The following is a 19,190-nucleotide window of genomic DNA, read 5'->3' on the forward strand; positions in this document are numbered from 1 at the left end:
GCTGCACGGCACGTGGGATCCTCCCGGATCGGGGCACGAGCCCGTGTCCCCTGCATCGGCAGGCGGACTCTCAACCACCGCGCCAGCAGGGAAGCCCTGACTATATGTATTAATAGTAGTTATCTTAGAGGTAGAATTAAAGGTGATTTTAATTTTCATCTTTTTACTTTCTGTGTTATCTATTTAAATTTTCTACAATGAACATATGCAATTTATATAATTAAAAACCACTAAAATAAATGTTTTTAAGAACAGCTTTGTGGATGAGACAGCATTTGAAACAGGCCTTGAAAGATGAGTGAAATTTTGACTTGTTCAGATACAGAGAAAATATTAGTGACAAAAGGAATTGTGACTGAAGTTATATAGGGTGAGGAAGTTTTGGCAAGTTGGAAATAAAATTGTCTAGTTAGGTTAGAGCATAGAATATCTGTAGAAAAGTGGTGGAAAATAAAGAAGTTGGAAACTGAATTGAGACCTTGCACATCAGATGAGGTGTTTCTACTTAACACAGTAAGTAGCACAATAAAGGAACAATAAAGACAGAGGTGGGCAACAGCATATCTTTCATTTAGTCAGAAAATTTAGTTATTCAGAATATTCTTGAGCACTCAGTTCAGCCAACAGTTGGTGCTATACCTGATGTGTCTCCAAAAAGGAGTCAAAATTATCTAACAGAGGGTTTCAGAGAGAGAAAGATCAACCTAGATGATCTTCAATATCATAAGGCAAATGTAATGGCAAGTATTAAAGAGTTATTACTATATAAAATACCTTCGAAGACATCAATACTCACCACCCAAATGATTCCACAACGGTATACTCAATAAGCCTGTGGGGCTTATACCCAAGACATGGACATGGGAAAAAATGACTGAATTACAAGATTTCTACCAATGCCATGAAGCAGGTGAACTATTTGAAATGCACACCAACTATATTTATTACTGTCACTGCACAAAGATTGATCCCAGGGACATTGAAGGGATGTCTGGACATCAGATTCACACTGCTGCTGTTCTAAGCACTTCCAAAATCCAATCCAGAATACTGACTCTCTAACGCTTTCTAGAGTAAATGGTTGACCTATAGGAAATACCCCACTATCACTAAGAAAGCAGAAGAACGATGAAATACACCAAATGGTCTACACCATAATATTCCATTCCAAGTATTGGAATATCAGCCTAAAACAATTCAAATCAATTCAACCCAGTAACTATTAAATAAACAGCTGCCATCTGGGGATCAACAGCCCAGGCACTGTGTGCTAGGTTCTTTATAGACCTTTTGTCTTTAAGCCTAACACAAAAGGTATTATCATCCCCATTTTACAGAAAAATAAAGCATGGCTCAGAGGGCTTAATTTGCCTATGCTTTTCACACAACTAGCAGGAGGGAAAGGCAGCATTAGAGCCCTTTTGGCTGAAAGCCAGTGACCTCTCCACTGGGCAACCTGGCCCCATACTCCCACCTGCCCCCAAAACAGCATTCGGAAAATGTCATCAACGTTTGTTTTCCTCTGCCAATACCGTGTGCAGGGCAACTGTGAGGAACCCTCAGGACTCATTTCAGACAGATAACTGGATCTCTCTAGCCCATCAGAATAATAATGCCATAGCAAACAGCAAAAACAATCTAAGGAAAGAGCTGTGCCAAGTATTTTTGTAGCCAGCACCTTCCTTTGCCTCAATTGCTAACAAAATTAAAAACTGGGCAGAATAATAAACATGTCTTTAGTTGGTTTGGGGATCAGATAAACAGATTCCTTTAGTAAAACCAGGATCAAGAAGTTTAAGTCTCCAAATATGCCTATATATCTTAAATATCAGACAATCCCTTGAAAAACCTCAAAAATGAAATTTCAACTGAAAGTATCTATAAATAGCACAGGATTGAGAAAAATGTTACTGGAATGAGAAAATGAGCGAGAGGCCCTTGTGCTATCTTGATAGAACAAAATTTTCTAGGGAATAGAGGCAGTGTTCTAAGAATAGAAAGAACATTTTCTCCCTGAATACCCCACAACTCCCTAACATCACTACACTGTCATCTTACATACTCAGGCAGCTTTCTTTTTTCTCCCCCAAAGAAGAGGCAGGGATATATCTGGTGGATATGTCAACATCTCTAAATATTAGACGAGGTACAGAATAAGAAAAAGAACATTACTGAGAAGATGTTTTCCATAATCCTGCCAAAGAGCCATAGAGGCAATCAAGGAAAATCTAGTAATCTATTAACAAATGCTCTCACTGACCTCCATTACCATTCCTGCAGAACAGAGGGCAGCTGCATAGCAGGAAGGAAACAAAGGAAAAGGGTCGCCATGGCCTACTCTCCCACCCACCGAACACTTACCAAGTCTCCACTATCGACCAGGCATCAGGAATACAAAAATAAACGGCATATTAGATTGGATTTCTCTGTTAAACACTCCCCATAGCACATCGCACTTCTCTGTAGCACTCACTACAGATTCACATTTCTGCCTTTTTAGAAATGTGTTAAACCTTAAGACACTTGTTTGTAGAAATGTAAAGTGGTGCAGCCACTATGAAAAACTGTATGGCAGTTTCTCAAAAAAATTAAAAATAGAATTACCATAGGATCCACCAATTCCATTTCTGGGTATATATCCAAAAGAACTAGAGGCAGGGTTTTTTTTTTTTTTTTTTTTTAAACATCTTCATTGGGGTATAATTGCTCCACAATGGTGTGTTAGTTTCTGCTTTATAACAGAGTGAATCAGTTATACATATACATATGTTCCCATATCTCTTCCCTCTTTGTCTCCCTCCCTCCCACCCTCCCTATCCCACCCCTCCAGACAGCCACAAAGAACCAAGCCGGTTTCCCTGTGAGAGGCAGGGTTTTGAAAAGATATTTGCACACCCTTTGTGAGCATTACTCACAATAGGCAAGAGGTGGAAGCAACCCAATTGTCCACTGACAGAAATGGATAAACAAAATTGTGGTATATACGTACATGGGAATATTATTCAGCTTTAAAAAGAAAGGACATCCTGTCACATGCTACAACATGGATGAATCTTGAGGACATTACGCTAAGTGAAATAAGTCACAAAAAGACAAATAGTGTATGATTCTATTTATATGAGGCACCCAGCATAGTCAAATTCATTGAAACAGAAAGTAGAATGGTGGTTGCCAAGGGCTGGGGGAAGAGGGGAATTGGTGTTTAATGAGTACAGAGTTTCAGTTTTGCAGGATGAAAATGTTCTAGAGATTCCCAACAATGTGAACATACATAGCATTACTGAACCACACTTAAAAATAGTTAAGATAGTAAATTTTCTGTTATGTGTATTTTACCACAATTTAAAATTTTTTCAATTAAAAAGAGACTTGTTTGCCCCTACATCTTTATTATTTAAGCACAGGTCTTTGCATATAGAAGATGCTTAATAAATATTTATTAGACGGATAGATGGATGGAGGAATTGATAAATGGATGGATGGACTGGACAGATGGGAATGTGAACAGAAATGTAACATATAAACCAATAACCATGTGAACATTGAGAAATGGGCCCTGTGAATGTGAAGAAGTGGAGAGTTCTTGTTACGGTTGGTTTGACATAAAATCTTTCATATAGAATTACTTTGTTTTACCAACCAACACCACAAAAACGTTTTTATATAGATTCAGTTCTATCTAGTTGAATAATTCCTATTTTTTTCTCTTATTTCTCTTCACTACAGTATAATCTGTTCTCTGACCTACATGACATTAAAACAGAAAAATCCATTTTCTGTCACCTTTGCTTTTTCCAGCACCTCTCTTAATCCGAAAGGGTAATGTGAAATAAAGCTTACACTCAACACTGCAGAAGATGAAAGCGGGTGATAAGTTGCTTGCCCATAGGTTATTAATCAGCTGTCCTCCAGGGCATAGTGTTATGAAGCTGTGTCGTGTAATAAACAGCAGGCGAAAAGAATAATCTCCATTTTCTGACTCTGAAGTGCAGGCATGTGCTATAAAACTAAATTGACATCTGTTAGCAGGCTTGTCACATGAACGGTTTTTTCCCGCAGAATCTGGAATAAATTAGATCTTAAAACTTGGAACAGAGAGGCTGCTTTACATAATTCCTTCTAATGGTGTGCTGTGAACCCATCGCACTGATTTTAAAGAGAAGTTCTTATGAGAAATGTTTCATTATCTTTTTAATTGCAAAACTGTTGAATGCCACTCCATGCTAGGAAATTTGTTTTTTAAAAGGTCCTTATATTTTTAACTAAAAAGTGACAAATGACGTCTTCCTTTTCTAATATTTTCATGGCTGAAAAATAAATCAGGTTTTACCTCCAAGTGAAACTGCGACCACCTTTCCCCATGCACTTGGAGCCTGCTCTGTGGGCGGTTTATTATGCATGGGCACCCCAGAGGCTGGCATGACTGAGCTCCCGAGGCAGAAACAGCTGGCCTAGGCGTGACCTCACAGATTTGTTCAGGAATCTCTCCCTCAGAGGATTCGCTAATATGATAGCAAGTTCTTGGGGCTCTTAATGTCAAAAGGCATTAAGCATTTTTTAACACACATAAAGGGACTTTGCAGAGCTGCCTGACCCAGTGAATCTGAGCTGTGTAGCACTGAGCATAGCATCCCTCTATCGGCCCACCATCTCCTTTAGGAAAGAAAGTCACAAAAAAGGAAACCTTTAGAGGCACCTGGAACTTAGAGACCCCCTCTGCTCCCTCAGGATTCATTTGGCTCTCATGCCCCATAGTTTGTCAAAAAGGAAGATTCTCAGACAAATACAGCCAGCCCTGGTACACAGCGACGAAGAAAAACAAATGCCAGCTTCCTGAAGCCTAATTTCCTCTATTTGTGAAATCTTCCTCTTTGGTAATACTGGACCCCCTTGAAAATCTCAAAGGAGTGAGAGTCAGTCACAGTGCTCTATAAAATAAAGTTCCAATTCTGGTTCCATGAATACTCTTCATTCGTCACTGTCACCAACATGAGTTTATTTGCCTGTACAACCTTCTCAAATGGCAGAGATCCATATCGCTCACCTTTTAGTAGGGGACACTGAGGCACAGAAGACACAGAGACTTGGTGAGGAGCCAGGGAGTGAGGCTACAGAAGCTGACAGCCAGGCTCTGGACTCCATTCCTGTTTAACGGGTTTTATGCACAGCAGGGGATGAGGGATTTGCAAACGGAAGGCTGAGCCACTGAAGTCCTCTCTACACAGGGAGGCTCCTCAAAGGGTGATGTTCATATCCCCCGGGGCAGAGTGGGGTGGGGTTGGTTAAACAAGCAGGATCCTGAGCTCCATGCCAGACTAGTTAAATCAGAATCTCTGAGGTTGGTCCTGGGCTTGACATTTGAATCAATCTCCCTAGAAGACTGGATGCTTTGACGGTGGCCTGTTGCTGTTATTTTTGGTTTGTTTTCTGGTGTTCTGAATTCTAACACTGAAATCCGAGAAGCGCTTGGTTGTACAGGTGGGAGTGGGTCTCTGGACTCCAGAGCACTGTTCACACACAACCTTTCCGGTCATGGCTTTTGGCCATGGAAAACCAAGGGGAGGACACATCTAAGGAAAGAAAAACTGTAGCTCAATGCAGAGGCACTGAACGGTTTGAAAATTATTAAGAAGAGCCAAGACTTTTTGTTTCAGAGCAAATCTCACCATTACTGATGCGTGAATAGGGTAAAAAAAGCCAAAACTCATTTCCTAAATGTTGAGTGCACAAGTGCTTGACTCATGTTCTCAAGATGGCTTGTCCTTAGGGTCCACTGCAGATTGATGGAGACAGAAAGATGTCTCTGCATTTCAAATTACAATTCAGTACCACGAATGACTCATGACTCTTAAATTGCCACTGGCTTATTTCACAGAAACACAGCACCATCATGATTAAATAGCAATTCTGTGAGATGAAGTTGCCTTCAAATACACAGAAAGATACATACCTATCTTTGAAAAAGGAATATAAACAAGTCTAAATAGAAGATTCCACTGGGCCCTAAAAAAATCACCTGGACTTCTACCTTTATCACAGCATATCTTGTTTCCATGCAGTTTTCTACCCCAATGTTCTTCTAAAATATCAGTGACTAAGGCCTCTGGATGCTCATGCTGCTGCTGATTAATTCCACGGTAGGTTGTAGGAAAAGGTGAAGTATTCAAACTTTGATACCCTGCGCGTTTTACTTAGAAAGGTACCAGGGACAAAGTCAGGTGGACAAGCATATATTTCCTGAGCTCCTCACTGGGTAGTCAGGATGTGACCCCATACAATAAAGAGTCTCTGGTCTTGAGGCACACACAGTTTAGTTGGAAGCACACATCTGCGAAGCAGAGGTCCAGCTACAGGGTAAAGCCGTTAGTCATCCAGGACTCAGGCATGTCTGGGCCTTGCACTGGTGTGGCAGATGACCAGCGGATATTTTTATAAAGGAGTTTTCCTCCTGAGGAAAAAAATGTCCCAGAAAAACAGCAAGTCTAGTACACAAAGCTGGTGCAACAGGCTGGCGCATGAATAGAAAAATGACCTGAAGCACAGCACAGCATCTGTGCCTCACTCCACCTTTGGTAAGGACTCAGGCTAGAGGCAGAGGACATCGGGAGAACACAAAGTGGCCCAGTGCTGAGCCTCTGGGTGACACCACTTAAGTTCAGGTCCCAGCACTGACAATTACTATTAATATCCTCTGTTCCTATGCTTCTCAGACTGTGGTACACACCTTGCTAGTCATTGTATGGTCCCCAACCAGCAGCATCAGCATTGCCAGGAAGTTTGCTAGAAATGCAGAGTCTCGGGCCCCATGCTGAATCTCCTAAATCAACATCTACATTTTCATTAGATTCCCAGGTGGTTCACATACACAGCAAATATGAGAAATATTGGTATAGAATATGATTTAGGGCAAGATAAATAAGGATTTCAAAATCTTTCACGTAAGGTATTTTTTATGTATAGTGGAAAACAGCCAGGGAAGTTGACTCATGAGTCCATGGATATTATTTCTGCAAATAATTCTAAGGAAGAAAGGTGAATCAATTTAAAGAAAAGTATGAAGGCAAGATGCACATCCTCCCCATTGTACCAAACACAAAGTGAAAAAGAGAATGATGAGGGAGGGGACAAAAAGATCAAAGCAGGGCTCAAAAACAAGACGAACGTCTCCATGGACCAGAACATAGAGCAGTGAGCAAGACTGAAGCCAGGACATGCTGGGGGTGCATCTCCTGCAGAGAACAGGAACTAAAAGTGCTCCCATGAAAGAGCAGCTGGGCCACACTCACTGATTAACACCAAAGTCTGGAATGGAGTACCCTGGATCCAGAAAGGAGCTCAAAATAAACTGCTGACAACCACTGACGGGGCTATGGCTTAAAACCAGTCATTGGCCTAGGGAGGTGAGAGAAGAGAGACTCACCCCTGCAGATAGCAAATAAGCCAGACCCCAGATGGTTCAGTAACTGAATATTCCCAGTATCACTGGAAGAAGCAGGAGTCCCCAAATGCTTACATAAGACCTGGCCTGAAGGCTATTATAAAATCACTAGGCAGAGAAGGGTGGAACCAAAAAGGAAAGAAAAAAGCAAAACCAAACCAAAAACCTTCCACTGAAAGTGAACTAACAAATGAAACTCGAAAATACACACAGAAATTAAATGATGAGAAACAGCCAACCAAAGTCAATAACTGGAACACTACTTCATTCCGAGATTAAATTAATTTTGTTGAACAGTCTGACAATAGTTTAAAACAAGTATGTTTAGGGCACTCAGAGCAATCAGTAAGAATAATATTTACTTTCACAAAGACGGAAGTAGTGGCAATACACTCTGAAATAAAAACATGCAGGACTAAAAAAGAACGGACGGACAGGCAAAACACCAATTAAAAATCTTGGAAGTGAAAAATACAATAATTGTAATTCTTAAAAATATCAACAAAGGGTATGAACTCTAGACTGGACATAGTTAAAAAGAAAATTAAAGAATTGGAAGCCAGCATGGAAGAATTCACCCAAAAGTAGGCCAGTGACTGAGATTCTAAAATACGAAAAAGCAATTGAGAGACAAGGAGGAACCTCTCAAGACTGAGAGGTTCCAAAAGACATCTAAAGGGAACACCAGAAGTAGAAAATAAAGGAAATTGGAGGAGAAGCATTGAAAATATTTTAATTTTTCAAATATTCACAAGGTGTAAAATTAAAAGATATAGAAAGTAGAGCCCCTTCCTCATCCATTCAGTTCTTCTCCCTGGAGTCAACTAGTATCACCAGTTTCTTGTATATATTTTGAGAGATCCTATATGTATAAAAACAAGTATGTGAATGATAAAAATCTACATACATTCTTCTGCAATTTGTCTTTATTGAGATATAATTTATATACAACAAAATTCATATTTTAAGTATACAGGTTGATGACTCTTGACATGCGTATACACCCATGTAACCACCAACACTCCAGAACATTCCCTTGTGACCGTTTCAGTAAATCTCCTCCATTCCACCACCACATGCTTCAGGCAACCACTGGTCTGATTTCTATCACTATAGCATAGTTTTTCTTCTTCACTAAAGAGAATCATACAACATGTAATCTTTTGTGTCTCACTTCCCTCATTCAATATGATGTCTGTGAGATTTGTTCATGTTGATATATCACTACACTTGTTCCTTTTTACCACTGAGTGCTATTCCATCATAGATGGATGGAATGGTATATGGTACATTGTATATGGTATATTCAAACCATAACTTCCTTAACCATTCACCTGTTGATGGACAATGGGGTTGTTTCCAGTTGGGGTGATAATGAACAAAGCTGTTATGAACATTCAAGTACAAGTCTTTGTGTGGACATATGTTTTCAACATTCTTGGGTAAATACCCAGAAGTGGGTTTGCAGGGTCAATTGGTAAATGTAAGAACATAGTAAGAAACTGCCAAACTCGTTTCCAAAGAAGTTGCCTTCCCACCAGAAATGTTTGACGGTTCCAGTTACTTCACATCCTTATCACTTAGTATCATCAATCTTTTTAATTCTAGCCATCTTGGTGTTTGTGAAGTGGTATTGCATTGTGGCCTTAATTTTCATTTCCCTATTGATTAACAAAATTGAGTATCTTTTCATGTGTGCTTTGCCATCTGTAATATCTTCTTTGGTGAAATGTTTGTTCAAATCTTTTGCCTATTTTTTAGTTGAGTTTTTTGTTTCATTTTTGGTTGTACAGCTCTTTATGTATTCTGAATACAAGTCAAATAATTTGCTTAAACACTTCCACAATGGTAAAAATGTAGATTATTTCCTATCCTTTGCTATTACAAACAATGAGGCAAAAAATAATAATAATAACCTTGTTTATATATCAGTTCACATATATGGGAGTATGACTGTACAGCAAATTCATAGAAGTAGAATTGATGGATCAAAAGGTATTTGCATCTGCAGTGTAACAGATATTGCCAAATGGCCTGGCATAAAGACTGTACCAATTTATGTTCATGCCACTCTTTATCTTTGATAATCTGATTCCTGAGAATATTGTTTCTAAGGGTAGTTTCAATTCCATTTCTCATACTATGAGTAAGTTTAAATACTTTTTCATGAGCCATTTGTATTTCCTTTTATGTGAACTACTTTTTCAGTCTTTATCAAATTTTCTGTTAAGTTGCTAACCTTTTCCTTATTGATTTGTTAAAGCTCTTACATACCAGTGAAATTAGCTCTCTGCTTATGAAATGAGTTGTAAATACTTTTCAGTTTTTTATTTGCCTTTTAATTTTGCTTTTGGTATTTTTACTGTGCAGAAATTTTATATTTATATGTAATCAAATTAATCATTCCTTCTTTTATGACATCCTTACTCCAGGCTTTTTTACATAATTTTTTAAATTTTATTTTATTTATTTTTTATACAGCAGGTTCTTATTAGTTATCTATTTTATACATATTAGTGTATATATGTAGATCCCAATCTCCCAATTCATACCACTACCATTCCCCCCTTGGTGTCCATACATTTGTTCTCTACATCTGTGTCTCTTTTTCTGCCTTGCAAACTGGTTCATCTGTACCATTTTTCTAGATTCCACATACATGCATTAATATACAATATTTTTCTCTTTCTGACTTACTTAATTCTGTATGACAGTCTCTAGGTCCATCCACGTCTCTACAAATGATCCAATTTCATTCCTTTTTACAGCTGAGTAATATTTCATTGTATATATACACCACATCTTCTTTATCCATTCATCTGTTGATGGGCATTTAGGTTGCTTCCATGACCTGGCTATTGTAAATAGTGCTGCAATGAACATTGGGGTGCCTGTGTCTTTTGGAATTATGGTTTTCTCTGGGTATATGCCCAGGAGTGGGATTGCTGGGTCATATGGTAATTTTATTTTCAATTTTTTAGGGAACCTCCATACTGTTCTTCATAGTGGCTGTATCAATTTACATTCCCACCAATAGTACAAGAGGAGTCCCTTTTCTCCACACCCTCTCCGGCATTTGTTGTTTGTAGATTTTCTGATGATGCCCACTCTAACCGGTGTGAGGTGATACCTCATTGTGGTTTTGATTTGCATTTCTCTAATAATTAGTTTTGCTGAGCAGCTTTTCATGTGCTTCTTGGCCATCTGTATGTCTTCTTTGGAGAAATGTGTATTTAGATCTTCTGCACATTGTTTGATTGGGTTGTTTTCTTAATATTGAGCTGCATGAGCTGTTTACATATTTTGTAGATTAATCCTTTGTCCATTGATTTGTTTGCAAATATTTTCTCTCATTCTGAGGTTCTCTTTTCGTCTTGTTTATAGTTTCCTTTGCTGTGCAAAAGGTTTTACATATCATTAGGTCCCATTTGTTTATTTTTTTTATTTGCATTACTCTAGGAGGTGGGTCAAAAAAGATCTTGCTGTGATTTATGTCAAAGAGTGTTCTTCCTATGTTTCCCTCTAAGAGTTATATAGTGTCTGGTCTTACATTTAGGTCTTTAATCCATTTTGAGTTTATTTTTGTGTATGGTGTTAGGGAGCATTCTAATTTCATTCTTTTACATGTAGCTGTCCAGTTTTCCCAGCACCACTTATTGAAGAGGCTGTCTTTTCTGCATTGTATATCCTTGCCTCCTTTGTCATAGACTAGTTGACCATAGGTGTGTGGGTTTATCTCTGGGCTTTCTATCCTGTTCCATTGATCTATATTTCTGTTTTTGTGTCAGTACTATATTGTCTTGATTACTGTAGCTTTCAGTATAATCTGAAGTCAGGGAGTCTGATTCCTCCAGCTTCATTTTTTTCTGTCAAGATTGCTTTGGCTATTCAGGGTCATTTGTGTCTCCATACAAATTTTAAGATTTTTTGTTCTAGTTCTATAAAAAATGCTATTGGTAATTTGATAGGGATTGCATTGAATCTGTAGATTGCTTTGGGCAGTATAGTCATTTTCACAATATTGATTCTTCCAATCCAAGAACAGGATATATCTCTCCATCTGTTTGTGTCATCTTTGATTTCTTTCATCAGTGTCTTATAGTTTTCTGAGTACAGGTCTTTTACCTCCTTAGGTAGGTTTATTCCCAGGTATTTTATTCTTTTTGTTGCAATGGTGAATGGGATTGTTTCCTTAATTACTCTTTTTGATATTTTGTTGTTAGTGTATAGGAATGCAAGAGATTTCTGTGCATTAATTTTGTATCCTGCAACATTACCAAGTTCATTGATTAGCTATAGTTGTTTTCTGGTAGCATCTTTAGGATTATCTATGTATAGTATCATGGCATCTGCAAACAGTGACAGTTTTACTTCTTCTTTTCCAATTTGTGTTCCTTTTATTACTTTTTCTTCTCTGATTGCCATGGCTAGGACTTCCAAAACTATGTTGAATAATAGTGGTGAGATTAGACATCCTTGTCTTGCTCCTGATCTTAGAGGAAATGATTTCAGATTTTCACCAATGAGAATGATGTTTACTGTGGGTTTGTTGTACATGGCCTTTATTATGTTGAGGTAGGTTCCCTCTATGCCTACTTTCTGGAGAGTTTTCATCACAAATTGGTGTTGAATTTTGTCAAAAGCTTTTTCTGCATCTATTGAGATGATCATATGGTTGTTATTCTTTAATTTGTTAATATGGTGTATCATATTGATTGATTTGCATATACTGAATAATCCTTGCATCCCTGGGATAAATCCCACTTGATCATGGTGTAAGATCCTTTTAATGTGTTGTAGGATTCTGTTTGCTAGTATTCTGTTGAGGATTTTAGCATCTTTTTTTGTAGTATCTTTGTCTGGTTTTGATATCAAGTTGATGGTGGCCTTGTAGAATAAGTTTGGGAGTGTTCCTTCCTCTGCAATTTTCTGGAAGAGTTTGAGAAGGATAGGTATTAGCTCTTCTCTAAATGTTTGATTGAATTCACGTGTGAAGCCATCTGGTCCTGGATTTTGGTTTGTTGGAAGATTTTTTTTTTTTTTTTTTTTTTTGTGGTATGCGGGCCTCTCGCTGTTGTGGCCTCTCCCGTTGCGGAGCACAGGCTCCGGACGCGCAGGCTCAGCGGCCATGGCTCACGGGCCCAGCCGCTCCGCGGCATGTGGGATCCTCCCGGACCGGGGCACGAACCCGTGTCCCCTGCATCGGCAGGCGGACTCTCAACCACTGCGCCACCAGGGAAGCCCATGTTGGAAGATTTTTAATCACAGTTTTAAGTTCATTACCTGTGATTGCTCTATTCATATTTTCTATTTCTTTCTGGTTCAGTCTTGGAAGCTTGTGCTTTTCTAAGGATTTGTCCATTTTTTCCAGGTTGTCCATTTTATTGGCATAGAATTGCTTATAGTAGTCTCTTAGGATGCTCTGTATTTCTGCAGTGTCCATTGCAACTTCTTTTTCATTTCTAACTTTATTGATTTCAGTCCTCTCCCTATTTTTCTTGATGAGTCTGGCTAAAGGTTTGTCAATTTTGTTTATCTTCTCAAAGAACCAGCTTTTAGTTTTATTGATTTTTACTACTGTTTTCTTTGTTTCTTTTTCATTTATTTATGCTCTGATCTTGTTTTTTAAATTTATTTATTTTATTTATTTATTTTTGGCTGCATTGGGTCTCTGTTGCTGTGCGTGAGCTTCCTCTAGTTGTGGCGAGTGGGGGTTACTCTTCGTTGCAGTGCACAGGCTTCCCACTGCAGTGGCTTCTCTTGTTGCAGAGCAAGGGCTCTAGGCATGCAGGCTTCAGTAGTTGTAGCACACGGGCTCAGTAGTTGTGGCTCGTGGGCTCTAGAGCGCAGGCTCAGTAGTTGTGGCTCGTGGGCTCTAGAGCGCAGGCTCAGTAGTTGTGGCACATGCTTAGTTGCTCCTCATCACATGGATCTTCCCGGACCAGGGCTTGAACCTGTGTCCCCTGCATTGGCAGGTGGATTCTTAACCATTCTGCCACCAGGGAAGACCCTCTGCTCTATCTTTATGATTTCTCTCCTTCTACTAACTCTGGGCTTTGTTTGTTCTTCTTTCTCTAGTTCCTTTGGGTGTAAGGTTAGATTGTTTGAGATTTTTCTTGTTTCTTGAAGTAGGATTGTATTGCTATAAATTTCCCTCTTAGAACTGCTTTTGCTACATCCCATAGGTTTTGGATTGTCATGTTTTTGTTGTCATTTGTCTCTAGGTATTTTTTTATTTCCTCTTTGATTTCTTCAGTGATCTCTTGGTTATTTACTAACGTATTGTTTAGCCTGCATGTGTTTGTGTTTTTTATGTTTTTTTCCCTATTATTTATTTCTAATCTCATAGTGTTGTGGTCAGAAAAGATGCTTCATATGATTTGTTTTCTTAAATGTACCAAATCTTGATCTGTGACCCAAGATGTGATCTATCCTGGAGAATGTTCCATGTGCACTTCAGAAGAAAGTGTAATCTGCTGTTTTTGGATGGAATGTCCTATAAATATCAATTAAATTTTTCTGGTATATTGTGTCATTTAAAGCTTGTGTTTCCTTATTAATTTTCTGTTTGGATGATCTGTCCACTGGTGAAAGTGGGGTGTTAAAGTTCCCAACTATGACTGTGTTACTGTCGATTTCCCCTTTTATGGCTGTTAGTGTTTGCCTTATGTATTGAGGTGCTCCTATGTTGGGTGCATAAATATTTACAATTGTTATATCTTCTTCTTGGATAGATCCCTTGATCATTATGTAGTGTCCTTCCTTGTCTCTTGTAACATTCTTTATTTTAAAGTCTATTTTATCTGATATTTTATCTGATATCTGATATGGCAATATATTTATTGCCACTCCAGCTTTCTTTTGATCTCCATTCGCATGGAATCTTTTTCCATCCCCTCATTTTCAGTCTGTATGTGTCCCTAGGTCTGAAGTGGGTCTCTTGTAGACAGCATATATGTGGATCTTGTTTTGGTATCCATTCAGTGAGCCTGTGTCTTTTGGTTGGAGCATTTAATCCATTCACATTTGAGGTAATTATCGATATGTATGTCCCTATTACCATTTACTTAATCATTTTGAGTTTGTTTTTGTAGGTCCTTTTCTTGTCTTGTGTTTCCTCCCACTTAGAGAAGTTCCTTTAGCATTTGTTGTAGAGATGTTTTTGTGGTGTTTTTGTTCTCTTAGCTTTTGCTTGTCTCTAAAGCTTTTGATTTCTCTGTCGAATCTGAATGAGGTCCTTGCCTGGTAGCGTAATCTTGGTTGTAGGTTCTTCCCTTTCATCACTTTATTTTTATTTTTTTGCGGTATGTGGGCCTCTCACTGTTGTGGCCTCTCCCGTTGCGGAGCACAGGCTCCGGATATGCAGGCTTAGCGGCCATGGCTCATGGGCCCAGCCGCTCCACGGCATGTGCAATCTTCCTGGACCGGGGCACGAACCCCTGTCCCCTGCATCGGCAGGCGGACTCTCAACCACTGCGCCACCAGGGAAGCCCCCTTTCATCACTTTAAAGATATCGTGCCACTCCCTTCTGACTTGCAGAGTTTCTGCTGAGAAGTCAGCTGTTAACCTTATGGGAGTTCCCTGGTATGTTATTTGTCATTTTTCCCTTGTTGCTTTTAATAATTTTTCTTTGTTTTTGATTTTTGTCAATTTGATTACTATGTGTCTCAGCATGTTTCTCTTTGGGTTTATCCTGCCTTGGACTCTCTGTGCTTCCTGGACTTGGGTGGCTATTTCCTTTCCCATGTTAGGGAAGTTTTCAACTGTAATCTCTGCAAATATTTTCTCGGATCCTTTCTCTATCTCTTCTCCTTCTGGGATCCCTATAATGACAATGTTGGTGCATTTAATTTTGTCCCAGAGGTCTCTTAGGCTGTCTTCATTCCCTGTTCTTTATTCTATTCTGCAGCTGTGAATTCCACCATTCTGTCTTCCAGGTCACTTATCTGTTCTTCTGCCTCAGTTATTCTGCTATTGATTCCTTCTAGTGTATTTTTCACTTCAGTTATTATATTGTTCATCTCTGTTTGTCTGTTCTTTAATTCTTCTAGGTGTTTGTTCTTTAATTCTTCTAGGTATTTGTTAAACATGTCCTGCATCTGCTCGATCTTTGCCTCCATTCTTTATCCAAGGTGCTGGATCATCTTCACTATCATTATACTGAATTGTTTTTTGGAAGGTTGCCTATCTCCACTTCATTTAGTTGTTTTTCTGGGGTTTTATCTTGTTCCTCCCTCTGGTACATAGTCCTCTGCCTTTACATTTTGTTTGTCTTTCTGTGAATGTGATTTTTGCTCCACAGGCTGCAGGACTGTAGTTTTTCTTGCTTCTGCTGTCTGCCCTCTGGTGGATGAGGCTATCTATCAAAGAGGCTTGTGCAAGTTTTCTGATGGGAGGGACTGGTGGTGGGTAGAGCTGGGTGTTGCTCTGGTGGGCAGAGCTCAGTAAAACTTTAATCTGCTTGTCTGCTGATGGGTGGGGCTGGGTTCCCTCCCTGTTGGTTGTTTGGCCTGAGGCACACCAGCACTGGAGCCTACAGGCCCTTTGATGGGGCTAATGGTAGACTCTGGGAGGGCTCACACCAAGGAGTACTTCCCAGAACTTCTGCTGCCAGTGTCCTTGTCCCAGCAGTGAGCCACAGCCACCCCCCACCTCTGCAGGAGACCCTCCAACACTTGCAGGTAGGTCTGGTTCAGTGTCCTATGGGGTCACTGCTCCTTCCCCCGGGTCCTGATGCGCACACTACTTTGTATGTGCCCTCCAAGAGTGGAGTCTCTGTTTCCCCCAGACCTGTCAAGGTCCTGCAATCAAATCCCGCTAGCCTTCAAAGTCTGATTCTCTGGGAATTCCTCCTCCCGTTGCCAGACCCCCAGGTTGGGAAGCCTGACGTGGGGCTCAGAACCTTCAACTCCAGTGGGTGGACTTCTGTGGTATAACTGTTCTCGAGTTTGTGAGTCACCCACCCAGCAGTTATGGGATTTGATTTTATTGTGATTGCACCCCTCCTACCATCTCATTGCGGCTTCTCCTTTGCCTTTGGATGTGGGGTATCTTTTTTGGTGAGTTACAGTGTCTTCCTGTCGATGATTGTTCAGCAATTAGTTGTGATTCCAGTGCTCTCGCAAGAAGGAGTGAGCGCGCATCCTTCTACTCTGCCATCTTGACAGTCACCCCCTACACAATTTTTAAAGTTACTTTCTATTTACAATTGTTACAAAATATTGGTTATATTCCCCATGTTGTACAATACATCCTTGAGCCTGTCTTACACCCAGTAGTTGTACCTCCTACTCCCCTACCCTTATATCACCCCTCCCACCCACTGGTAATCACTAGTTTGTTCTCTGTATCTGTGAGTATATATTTGCTATATTCTAGTTTGTTGTATTTTTTATTTTCTATATATAAGTGATATCATACAGTATTTGTCTTTCTCTGTCTGATTTATTTCACTTAACATAATGCCCTCCAAGGTCAGTCATGTTGCTGCAAATGGCAAAATTTCATTTGTTTTTATGGCTAAGTAGTATTCGTGTGTGTGTGTGTGTGTGTGTGTGTGTGTGTGTGTATAAATATATATAACATATCTTCTTTATCCATTCATCTGTTGATGAACACTTAGACTGCTTCCTTATCTTGGCAATTGTAAATAATGCTGCTATGAACATTGGGGTGCATGTATCTTTTTGAATTAGTGGGGTTTTTTCCGAATATAACCAGGAGTGGAATTCCTTCCAAATTGGAAAGGAAGAAGTAAAACTGTCACTGTTTGCAGGTTACATAATACTATATGTAGAAAATCCTAAAGATGCCACCAGAAAACTATTAAAGTTCATCAGTGAATTCAGTAAAGCTTCAGGACATAAAATTAATACACAAAAATCAGTTGCATTTCTATACACTAACAATGAAGTATCAGAAAAAGAAATTAAGGAAACAATACCATTGTAGCAAAAAGAATAAAAGTCCTAAGAATAAACCTACCTGAAGAGGCAAAAGACCTGTACTCCAAAAACTATAAGACACAAAAAGATGGAAAAATATGCTGTGTTCTTGGATTGGAAGAATCAATATTGTTAAAATGGCCATACTCCCAAGGCAATCTATAGATTCAATGCAATTCCTATCAAAATACCAATGGCATTTTTCACAGAAATAAAACATAAAATTTTAAAATTTATATGGAGACACACAAGACCCCAAATAGCCAAAACAATCTTAAGAAAGAACAGAGCTGGAAGAATCACACTCCCCGACTTCAGACTATACTACAAAGTTACCGTAATCAAAACAGTATGATACTGGCACAAAAACAGACACATAGATCAAGAGAACAAGATAGAGAGCCCAGAAATAAAGCCACACACTAATGGTCAATTAATCTGTGACAAAGGAGGCAAGAATATACAAAGGACAGCTCTTTCTAGCCAGCACCGAGTGATTGGCATCTCTCGGGACAACTGCCACAAGCGCCGCAAGGCTGGGGGCAAGAGAAAGCCCTACCACAAGAAGCAGAAGTATGACCTGGGACACCCCAATGACACCAAGGTTGACCCCCGCTGCATACACACAGTCCGTGGGCGGGGAGGCAACAGGAAGTACCAGGCCTTGAGGCTGGATGTGGGGAACATTTTCTGGGGCTCGGAATGTTGTACGTGCAAGACAAGGATAACTGATGTTGTCTACAATGCATCCAACCATGACTGTTCTGTACCAAGACCCTGGTGAAGAACTGCATCATGCTCACTGACAGCCCACCATACCGACAGTGGCACAAGTCCCACTATGTACTGCCCCTGGGCTGCAAGAAGGGGGCCAAGGTGACTCCTGAGGAGGAAGAGATATTAAACAAAAAACAATCAAAAAAATTCAGAAGAAATATGATGGAAGGAAAAAGAATGCCAAAATCAGCAGTCTTCTAGAGGAGCAGTTCCAGCAGGGCAAGCTTCTTGCATGCATCGCTTCAAGGCCAGGCCAGTGCGGCCGAGTAGACGGCTATGTGCTAGAGGGAAAGGAGCTGGAGTTCTATCCGAGGAAAATCAAGGCCTGGAAAGTCAAGTAAATCCTCTTCCCTCCTATCTTAGCTTGTGTAATGAAGGTGCTTATTGTTCTGAAAAAAACAAAAAAAGATTCTACCGGCAATTTTACTGGGATCATGTTAAATGAATAAATTAACATAAGAAAGATTAAATCATTATGATGATGAGTCCTTCTACCCAAGAACATGTTATGTTTTTGAATTTGTTCAAGTGTTATTTTAAATTCTTGAATAAAGTTTCCTTCTTATAGATCTTGCACATGTCTTAAGTTTATTTTTATCTTTTTTTTGTTGCTTTTGTAAATGGTGTCTTCTCTGCCTTTATATATTCTGGTTATTCATGAAAGTGTATGTTTTTAATTTTTGTACACTGCACTCAAACAGTTCATTAAATTCTCTTACTGTTTGATAGATTTTCATTAGATTCTCTTGAGTTTTCCAGTATGCAATCATATTATCTACCAATAATGAGTGCTCCAATAATAATACATATGCATATAATAATAATTTTTAGCTCCTTCTTCCTAAATTTTACCCCTAAGATTCTTTCTCCCTTCTAATTGTGTTAACTATTATCTTAGGAACTGTGTTAAATAACCGTGATTATACACTGTACTGTTCTGTTTATATAACAGTCTTGAAATGACAAAATTATAGAAATGGAAAACAGGTGGTTATCAGGGGCTAGGGAAAGGGGTGGGGGAAAGGAAGGT

General features: G+C 39.3%; 1 protein-coding gene and 1 pseudogene across 1 annotated transcript in view; one reads left to right on the top strand and one right to left on the bottom strand.

Annotated features, from left to right (window-relative positions):
* The window catches only part of LOC103079466 (40S ribosomal protein S8 pseudogene), a 39,819-nt pseudogene extending 21,318 nt beyond the window's left edge, over window positions 1-18,501 (top strand).
* The window catches only part of METTL24 (methyltransferase like 24), a 110,743-nt gene that overhangs the window by 35,546 nt on the left and 56,007 nt on the right, over window positions 1-19,190 (bottom strand). The window lies entirely within an intron of this gene.

Source organism: Lipotes vexillifer, unplaced genomic scaffold (genome assembly GCF_000442215.2).
Source record: "Lipotes vexillifer unplaced genomic scaffold, Lipotes_vexillifer_v1.1 scaffold1238, whole genome shotgun sequence".
NCBI classification, from domain to species: Eukaryota; Metazoa; Chordata; class Mammalia; order Artiodactyla; family Lipotidae; genus Lipotes; species Lipotes vexillifer.